The sequence below is a fragment of the Macaca mulatta genome, chromosome 6 (assembly GCF_049350105.2).
Source record: "Macaca mulatta isolate MMU2019108-1 chromosome 6, T2T-MMU8v2.0, whole genome shotgun sequence".
In the NCBI taxonomy this organism is placed as follows: Eukaryota; Metazoa; Chordata; class Mammalia; order Primates; family Cercopithecidae; genus Macaca; species Macaca mulatta.
This window is the reverse complement of record NC_133411.1, coordinates 160,304,048-160,314,284: the sequence shown is the minus strand read 5'-3', so window position 1 is coordinate 160,314,284 and position 10,237 is coordinate 160,304,048. Positions and strand designations below refer to the sequence as shown.

General features: G+C 42.8%; 1 pseudogene; it reads right to left on the bottom strand.

Annotated features, from left to right (window-relative positions):
* Positions 1 to 1,116: 1,116 nt before the first annotated feature.
* Positions 1,117 to 9,690, bottom strand: LOC100423585 (RUN domain-containing protein 1 pseudogene; annotated as a pseudogene).
* Positions 9,691 to 10,237: the final 547 nt, after the last annotated feature.

The following is a 10,237-nucleotide window of genomic DNA, read 5'->3' as shown; positions in this document are numbered from 1 at the left end:
AAGACTGTAGGTCGGGTGCGCTGGCTCACCCCTGTAATCCCAGCACGTTGGGAGGCCGAGGTGGGCAGATCACGAGGTCAGGAGATCAAGACCATCCAGGCTAACATGGTGAAACCCCGTCTCTGCTAAAAATACAAAAAATTAGCCAGGCGTGGTGGCATATGCCTGTAGTCCCAGCTACTCAGGAGGCTGAGGCAAGAGAATTGCTTGAACCCAAGAGGTGGAGGTTGCAGTGAGCTGAGATTGCGCCACTGCACTCCAGCCTGGGTGACAGAGACAGACTTCATCTCAAAAAATTAAAATTAAAATTAAAAAAATTAAAAGACCGTGTCTGTCTTATTGGGAGGAGAGCAGAGGAATCTTTACTTGCTAGAGAACAGAATACCAAATATCAGCTCTCTGTCCTCATAAACAGAAAGCCCATTGTCTGTGCCATGAGAAGAGCACCACCTTGTCAGGAAGATGTCACTCCTTACCTCTCCAAGAAAAAGGGCCCATATTAAAATCAACCTGTGGCTACCTCCCTTAGAAATGTTGTTTTCAGATATTCCCATTCCTAGTTTGAGAGGCAGCCATGGAATATATAGTCTCCTCTGGCCTTGGGGTCAGGAAGAAAGGGAAATCTATTCATAAAAGGAATTTAGATTCTGGTCTTGGCCTCTCAAACACACTTCAAGTGAACAAAGATGGCTCAACCAACAGGTTCCTCCAAGCAAAATTATTCTGGGACCAATGACTCACTCATGTTGTCACTCACGGCCATAAAAAGAATGGTTAAAGCAACCCAGGTTTTCTAAGAATCAGATTTGGTGCAATGAGTTGGGGTACTATGTGCCACAATTGATTCCTTTAATGCAGGCTCAAGCACATGTGCCCATATGTACACTGTGGCTACACACCAGGGCAGAACCTTCTCAACAAGGGGGTCTCCAGCACATCTTTCCAAGATGCTAAGTTGGTGGAGAAAACACACTTTGCACTCATTTGGCAGATGACCTAAGCAGCGTCTGGGAAAAATGCCTTTAACCCCACCTTTGATTCCTTGCTTCTATGCTAGAAGACTAATACATCTATCCCTACTGAGCCAGGAGCTTGCCTGGGGTCAGGGCATTCTCATCAAAAGGCATCTTTGGTATTTTTGAGCTGGCTTGTGGCCAGATCTACAAGGAGGCTGAACTTGAGGCTGCTGAGGTAACTGTGCAGGTTGAGGGCACTCTCAAAGCCTGTGTGTGCTCCATAGCTCCCAGGCTGGTAGTGAGGCTCAATGAGCGACCCGGATTTGCAGATGAGGTTCACCTAGGACATCAGAGGCCACTCATTCAGTGCCATGCACACCAAAGCCTTCAATTCTCAGTCTGCACTGTGCTTACAAGGGTCGTGCTCTGTCAGCACCATATGGATGACAGTCAGTAGGCTCTCTTTGGGGGTCACAACAGTGCCTCCTGTAACAGAAAGGGCAAAGACTGGGAGAGCTCCTGGTCTGGGCATAAGCACCGCCATTTTTAGCATAGTAGTACTGTAACTCCCCAAGGGATTCACCTTGCTGGCTGCCTACACAGAGCAGATTCATCAAGACAGAATTGCAATAGAGAATGAGTAATTCACACAAAGTCGGCTATGCAGGAGACCGGAGTTTTACTATTACTCAAATCAGTCTCCCCAAGCATTAGGGGAGCAGAGTTTTTAAGGATAACATGGTGGGTGGGGGTAAGCCAGTGAGCCAGGAGTGCCAATTGGTCAGGGATGAAATCATAGGGAGTCAAAGCTGTCTTCTTGCGCTGAGTCAGTTCCTGGGTGGGGGCCACAAGATCAGACGAGCCAGTTTATCAATCTGGGTGGTGCCAGCTGATCCATCAAGTGTGGAGTCTGCAAAATATCTCAAGCACTGATCTTAGGAGCAGTTTCAGGAGGGTCAGAATCTTGCAGCCTCCAGCTGCATGACTCCTAAACCATAATTTCTAATCCTGTGGCTAATGTTAGTCTAGTCCCCAGGTAAGAAGGAAGTCTGCTTTGGGAAAGGGCTGTTACCATCTTTGTTTAAACTATAAACTACAAACTAAGTTTCTCCCGTAGTTAGTTCAGCTTGTGCCCAGGAATGAACAAAGACAGCTCGCAAGTTAGAAGCAAGATGGAGTGAGTTAAGTTAGATCTCTTTCACTGTCTCAGTCATAATTTTGCAAAGGTGGTTTCAGTACTTTACAAAGGGCTCCCAGGGGTGCAAGGGCTCAGGGGCTGGGGAGAAGGTTGGCAGCAAACAAGCAGTAGGAGCCATGATGAGGCTCATTCCTGAGGAGGAGACATATAGTCCACGGGCTAGCAGGTCCCTCACAGCCACCATCAGCCCCTTCCACACAGCCACGTGGCCAGTTCATCCTTGCCTGCCAGAGAGAGGTCCTGGAGGATGGCAGAGGTGGTGACATGGTCATGTGACTGGTGCCTCAAGGCTAGCTGCTTACTCTGTCCACTGACACCTCCAGCCTCTTCAGCAAGGGAGCCTAATCTGTCAGCCTGGCTCCTCTGTTACAGGGTTGGAGGGATCTGCACTGTGGCACAACCAAATTAGCTAACAGCAAAATCTGGAGCATTGCCAGCACTTGCAGTATCAGGTGCAGCCCTGTCCCCTGGACTTTCTTCACCTCCCCTGCCTTTGTTTCGCTGTGTCCTGGAGGCAGTGGGTCTGCTGCTGCCATTTCTGGTGGAGCCATTTCCTGTCTTCCCAGAGGTCTTGCACTCACAGTGTCCACCACCTGTCTTCAAGGGCCTTCCCACTTCATCTTGGATGAGGTTGATGAACATGTAGAAGTCTCCGATCTGAGTTTCCAGTTGCTCAACCAACCGATCTTTGAGTAGGGCTGGGTTGACGATGTGAGCCACTACTGCATCTACACACTGACCAAGCTCTTCCGTGGACAGGGAACGGAACTGATGTCCTCATTCAGATTCATGTCCGGTTTCTTTATTAACTCATCTAGGATCACCCACTGTCTTTCCAACACCACGAACTGCAGCAGGGCATCATAACTGCTTTTGGATAGGCAAATGTTTCCAGGTCATCTAGCTGGGTCTTGAGCTGCAGTATCCGTTCTTTCTGCTTCTGCCTTTGGGTTTCCAGACACTCTTGTTTGTCCTGCTTATTCTGGTCCTCGCCCCACAACTGTGGCAGCTAATTTGTATATTTTTGGTAGAGAGGGGGTTTCACCATGTTGGCCAGGCTGGTCTCAAACTCCGGACCTCAGGTGATCCACCCGCCTCAGCCTCCCACCTAGGGTTCTTTTTAATATTTCCTTATTATCCTTTTAATGTCAATAGAATCTAGAGTGATGTCCTATTTTTCATTTCTGATATTGGTATTCTGTGTCTTCCGTCTTTTTTTTCTTGAACTGTCTGGTAGATTTTATTGATCTTTTCGGACAAATAACTTTCTGGTTTATTAATTTTCCTCTATTGTTTTTACACCGTTTTCACTTTTGTGCATTTTTCTTCCTTTTCTCCCCTTCACCTTGCTTTGAGTTAATTTTTTTCCTAGTTGCTTGACATCAGAGTTTAGATTATCGATTAGAGACCTATTTTCTTTCTTATATAAGCATTTTATGCTATAATATTTCTTGTATGCCTGCATTAATATAGTAGTTGCTGGCCACATTGAGCACGTGAAATGTGACTAATCTGAATTGAGACGCACCATAGTATAAAATAAATATTAGATTTTAAAACTGTAATACAAAAAATTTAAAATATTTTAATAGTTTTTATATTGTTACACATTGAAATAGTTAATATTTGGGGTATATTGTGTTAAGTTAAATATAATGTTAAAATTAACTTTACCCCAGAGAGGGCAAGCTGGTCCCTGTGGCCACAATTAAAGTGAAGAGAGCCGGGCACGGTGGCTCACGCCTGTAATCCCAGCACTTTGGGAGGCCGAGGTGGGCAGATCACTGAGGTCAGGAGTTCAAGACCAGCTTTACGAACATGGCAAAACCCCATCTCTACTAAAAATACAAAATTAGCTGGGTGTGGTGGCGCATGTCTGTAATCCCACCTACTCGGGAGGCTGAGGCAGGAGAATCGCTTGTACCCGGGAGGTGGAGGTTGCAGCGAGCCGAGATCGTGCCATTGTACTCCAGCCTGGGCAACAAGAGCGAAACTCTGTCTCAAATAAATAAACAAATAAGAAAACCTAAGAAATTCAATTAAAATGGGGGAAAACCATTGCCTGCTGGGCTCATAAAATGGGGGAGACTATGGCATCCAGGCAGTGAGGCAGCAGGAGGGCCAATGTTAGTCTGGCTCATCAAGAGACAATACAAAGATGGAGCCAGAGAATGGTCCGAGTCTGAAAATTCTGCCACCACTGAGGGGACTCTAGGCGTAAGGACATTACCACTGCCAGGCTGGGGGCCTGGGCTTCTCTCCCCATTCTCAGCTTTCCTGCCCCTGTGCAAGCACCTCCCCACCTGGAAGAACCCTCCAGGGCTTGGGCTTTGCCAGCTCTGACCCTATTTTAATTATTTATTGTGTAATTTATTATTGTTCCTGTGAAAAGGCCACACATCTCCTCTGTCCTTCTGAGAGAGACAGCTGTCCGTCCATAGGTTCCACAGTCCAGCCTGCTGGGTGAGTACAGCATTGCCCCCCTCCTCTGGCCCTCAGGCCCAGGTGGCTGTGTGCCAACCAAGTGGCAGTGGATGCTCATGGCAGTGGCAGGGGGTGAGTAGAAGTGGCAGGTGGCCCAGCAACCTCCTTTTCCTCAACTCCTCCAACCACCACCCATCTCTCACCCTCCCCGGTGTCCAGTGTTTCTATCTGTGGTTGGCGGTGGCAGTAATGGCAGATGGTGGCTGTGGTGCTGGTGGCAGCTGCTACGAGAGATGATGAATTCCTCCTTCATGATAAACCAGGCCAGCCTGCAAGATGGTCACCATGACCTCTTCTGCCTGGCTGACTTGACAGGGATTAAATGGAAAAGATATGTATGGCAAGGCCCAACTTCTGCCCCTAATATGTTTCCCGCGACTCAAGGTGACCCTAATTTGAACAGCTCTAATTGCTGCCTTAAGACAGATACAGTTGGTGTTTGGTAGCAAGATCAAACACCTAGAAGAAGAGAATTGTCAATATTTTGGTGGGGCAAAGACCCCAATTTTGCTGACCTTGAAAATGGAGTGTGGGAGAAAAGACTTTACTATGAATGCCATACTCTGCTTTTCAAAGCAGTTCACAGTCTGCTGGGATGGTGTTTAATGAACCAGAACTTTGTATATATTGGCAAGTGGTTTGTATAGTCTCACGAAAAAGATTAAAAACCTGTAAATAAAAGTGAATGACTGTCCTGCTCTTTCACCTTTTTCTTGCATGGAGACATCAATGTTTGTACCAGTGTGGAAATTAGCCAACATCAACCTGTATACCTTCTTAGTGAAGATCACATCACCCTTGCTCAACAGCTTCATAGCCCATTTCAAGTTATCTTAAGCCAAGTTGGACTAAATAAAGACCCCAATTAAAAGACATACATTACAGGATTGAGCTTTAAAATGAACCAACTATATGCTACTTAGAAAAACTCACTTTACTGGTAAAGACAATTAGAGACTGAAGATTAAAAGATGGAAAAAGATATTCTACATGAACAGAAACCAAAAGCGAGCAGGAGTAGCTATACTTGTATCAGATAAAATAGATATTAAATCAAAAATAGTTTAAAAAGAAGAAAATAATTATATAATGGTAAAGAGATCAATTCAAGAAGAGTATATAGCAATTCTAAATATATATGCATCAAATACTGGAGCATCCAGATTTATAAAACAAGTATTACTAGACCTAAAGAAAGAGACAGCAATATAATAATAATGGGGGACTTCACTACCCCACTCATAGCATTAGACAGATCACTGAAACAGAAAATCAATAAAGAAACACTAGACTCAAATTGGACTCTAGGCCAAATGGACCAAATCATATTTACAGAACATTCTAACCAACAATCGCAGAGTATACATTCTACTTATCAGCACATAGAATATTCTCTAAGACATATTGTATGCTAGTCCACAAATCAGTCTCAATAAATTTTTAAAAACTGAAACCATATCAAGTGTCTTCTCAGACTACAGGGAAACAAAACTGGAAATCAATACCATGAGGAACTTTCAAAACTATACAAATACATGAAAATTAAACAATATGTCCCTTAAGGATCTTTGGGTCCATGATGAAATTAAGATGGAAATTTAAAATTTTTTTGGCCGGGTGCAGTGGCTCATGCCTGTAATCCCAACACTTTGGGAAGCCGAGGTGGGTGGATCATCTGAGGTCAGGAGTTCGAGACCAGCCTGACCAATATGATGAAAACCCATCCTTACTAAAATACAAAAATTTGCCGGGTATGGTGGCATGCACCTACAATCCCAGCTACTCAGGAGGCTGAGACCGGATAATCACATGAACCTGGGAAGCAGAGGTTGCAGTGAGCCAAGATCACACCATTGCACTCCAGCCTGGGCAACAAGACTGAAACTCCATCTCAAAAAAAAAAAAATTGAAATGAATGAAAATGGATATATAACATAATTCTGGGATATATAAAAAACAATTAGTGCTAAGAGGGATGCTTACAGAGTTAAGTGCCTACATCAAAACAAAATAGAAAGATCACGAATTAACAACTTACTATCACACCTCCAGGAACTAGAAAAACAAGAACAAACCCAACCCAAAGCTAGCAAATGAAAAGAAATAATAAAGATCAGAGCAGAACTAAATGAAATTGAAAACAAAAAAATTATAAAAAGGATCAACAAAAGTTGGTACTTTGAAAAGATAAGCAAAATTGACAAACTTCTCGCTAGACTATTTATTGATTTATCTAATCAATAACTGTGATTTATCACATAATTAAGGACAAAAACAATATGATTATCTTAATAGATGAAGAAAAATAATTTTATAAAATCCAGCATTCCCTCATGATAAAAACCCTCAACAGAATAGGCAAAGAAGGAACATACCTCAAAATAACAAGGGCCATATACAGCAAACCCATGGCCAATATCATACTGAAGAGGGAAAAGTTTAAAGCAATCTCCCTAAGACCTGGAATAAGACAAGAATGCCCACTCTCACCACTCCTATTCTACATAGTACTGGAAGTCCTTGCCAGAGCAATCAGGCAAGAAAAAGAAATAAAGGCATACAATTGGAAAAGGGAAGTTAAAGTACCTCTGTTTGATGATGATGTGATCTTATGTCTAGAAAAACCTAAAAATTCCTCCAAAAACAAAAAACTCTCAGGTTTGATGAATGAATTCAGCAAAGTTTTAGGATACAAAATCAATATACAAGAAAGCAATCCCAGACGGGCGGATCACGAGGTCAGGAGTTCGAGACCATCCTAGCTAACATGGTGAAACCCCGTCTCTACTAAAAAATACAAAAAACTAGCCGGGCGAGGTGGCGGGCGCCTGTAGTCCCGGCTACTCGGGAGGCTGAGGCAGGAGAATGGCGTAAAAACCCGGGAGGCAGAGCTTGCAGTGAGCTGAGATCCGGCCACTGCACTCCAGCCTGGGCGACACAGCGAGACTCCGTCTCAAAAAAAAAAAAAGAAAGCAATCCCATTTACAGTAGCTACAAAAAATAAAATATCTAGGAATATATTTAACCAAGGAGGTGAAAGATCTCTACAAGGAAAACTAGAAAACACTGATGAAAAGAATGACACAAATGAATGGAAAAACACTACACGCTCATGGATTGAAAGAATTAATATTGTTAAAATGACTATACAGCCCAAAGTGATCTACAGATTCAATGCAATCCCTATTAAAATTCCATGTTCATTCTTCACAGAATCAGAAAAAAAACCTTAAAATTTATATGGAACCCCTCCCCCAAAAGCCCAAATAGCCAAAGCAATCCAAAGCAAAAAGAATAGAGCTGAAGGCACCACATTATCTGACCTCAAATTATATCACAAGGCTATAGTAACCAAAACAGCATGACATTGGTATAGAAATAGACACAAAGATCAATGGAACAGAATAAAGAACCCAGAAACAAAGCCACATGCCTATAGCCAAAAGATTTTTGACAAAGTTAACAAAAACATACACTGGAAAAAGGATACCCTTTTCAATACATGATGCTGATAAAATTGGATTGCCATATTCAGAAGAATAAAACTGGACCCCCTATCTCTCACCATATACAAAAATCAGCTCAAGTTGGATTAGAGACTTAAACATAAGACCTGAAAGTATTAAAATGCTAGAAGAAAACCCAGGGAAAACACTTCTGGACATTAGACTAGGTGAAGAATTCATGACTAAGACCTCAAAAGTACAGGCAACAAAAACAAAAATAGGCAAATGGGACTTAAGTAAGCTAAAAAACTGCTGCACAGCAAAATAATAATTAACAAAGTGAACAGACAATCTGCAAAATAGGAGAAAATATTTGCAAACTATGCATCCAACAGGGGACTGATACCTAGAATTTACAAGGAATTCAAACAACTCAAAAAGAAAAAAAAAAAAGTATTAATAACTCCATTAGAAAGTTGCCAAATGACATATGTAGACATTTTTTAATATGAAAAAATGTTCAACATCACTAATCATCAGAGAAATGCAAATTAAAGCCACAATGAAATATCATGTTACACCAGTCAGAATGGCTATTATTAAGAAGTCAAAATATAACAGATGTTGGCAAAGAGCAGAACAAAAGGAATGCTAATACGTTGTTGTATTTGCGTTAGAGAATGTAAATTACTATAGCCTCTATGAAAAAGTATGGAGATTTCTCAAAAAAACTAAAAATAGAATAATCATTTGATCCATCCACCACCGGCTATCTACCCAGAAGAAAAGAAATTATTTTATGAAAAATATACTTGCACTAGTATGTTTACTGCAGTGCTATTCACAATAGCAAGTATTCGGAATCAACCTAAGTATCTGTCAATGGATGAATGGATAAACAATATTATACACACACACACACATATACACATACACATAGAAAGTTTCTTGTATCGGTTCGAACTCCAAGAGCGCTCCAACAGACAGCACCAGGTGGTGTGGAGCAACATGTTTTTGTTTTTTTGTTGTTGTTTTTTTTTTTGAGACGGAGTCTCGCTCTGTCGCCCAGGCTGGAGTGCAGTGGCGTGATCTCCACTCACTGCAAGCTCCGTCTCCCAGGTTCACGCCGTTCTCCTGCTTCAGCCTCCCGTGTAGCTGGGACTGCAGGCACCTGCCACCGCGCCCGGCTAATTTTTGTATTTTTAGTAGAGACGGGGTTTCACCGTGTTAGCCAGGATGGTCTGGATCTCCTGACCTCGTGATCCACCCGTCTCAGCCTCCCAAAGTGCTGGGATTACAGGCGTGAGAACATGCTATTTTAATGAGCTCCTGGGTGCAGGCGGGCTGAGACCTAAAATGGCGTCAACCCCAAGTGAGGACGGGACAGGGGTTCATAGCCCTCTGTAAACAGGAAGTGTCCCAGTCTGACATGACTGCTACATAGTACCTGGAAGCCTCTTTCTAGATCTGGGGGTACACGTCTTCCCGCCAGGGTAGGTGTCTTCCAGCCGGCTCTCTTCCTGCTTCTGCTCTCTTGCTGGCGTACGCTGCTAGCGAAAGTAACCTCGCGCCTTGGACTGGGCCTGAGAACTGAGGAGTTAGTCATCCCTTAAAGCTTTCAGGCCCCAGGGAGAATCTTTCACACATACATACACACCAGCCCATAGGCCATAGTTTGCTTGTCTCTGCTTTAATCAAATCTCTTTCAGAGCAATTTAAAATAAAGAAGAACAGGCTGAGCACAGTGGCTCATACCTGTAATCCCCGTGCTTTGAGAGGCCCAGGGAGGAGAATTGCTTGAACCCAGGAGTTTGAGGTTGCAGTGAGCTATGACCGTGCCACTACACTCCAGCCTGAGCAACAGAGCAAGACCCTGTCTGTAAAACAGTTTTTTAAAAAATTAAAAATAAGAAAAAACTATCTTTTATACTTTAACCATCTCCAAAGATTGTCATTTCTTTTTATAGATCTAAGTTTCTGTCTGGAATAATATTTCTTCTTCCTGAAGAATTTAACTTTTATAGAACAGATCTGCCGGTAATTAATTACCTTAGTTTTCACTTGTCTAAAAGAAAAACGGCTTTATTTCTCCTTCATTTTTGCAAGATATTTTCTCTGGGTTGACAATATTTTTGTGTAAACACTGGCAAGCT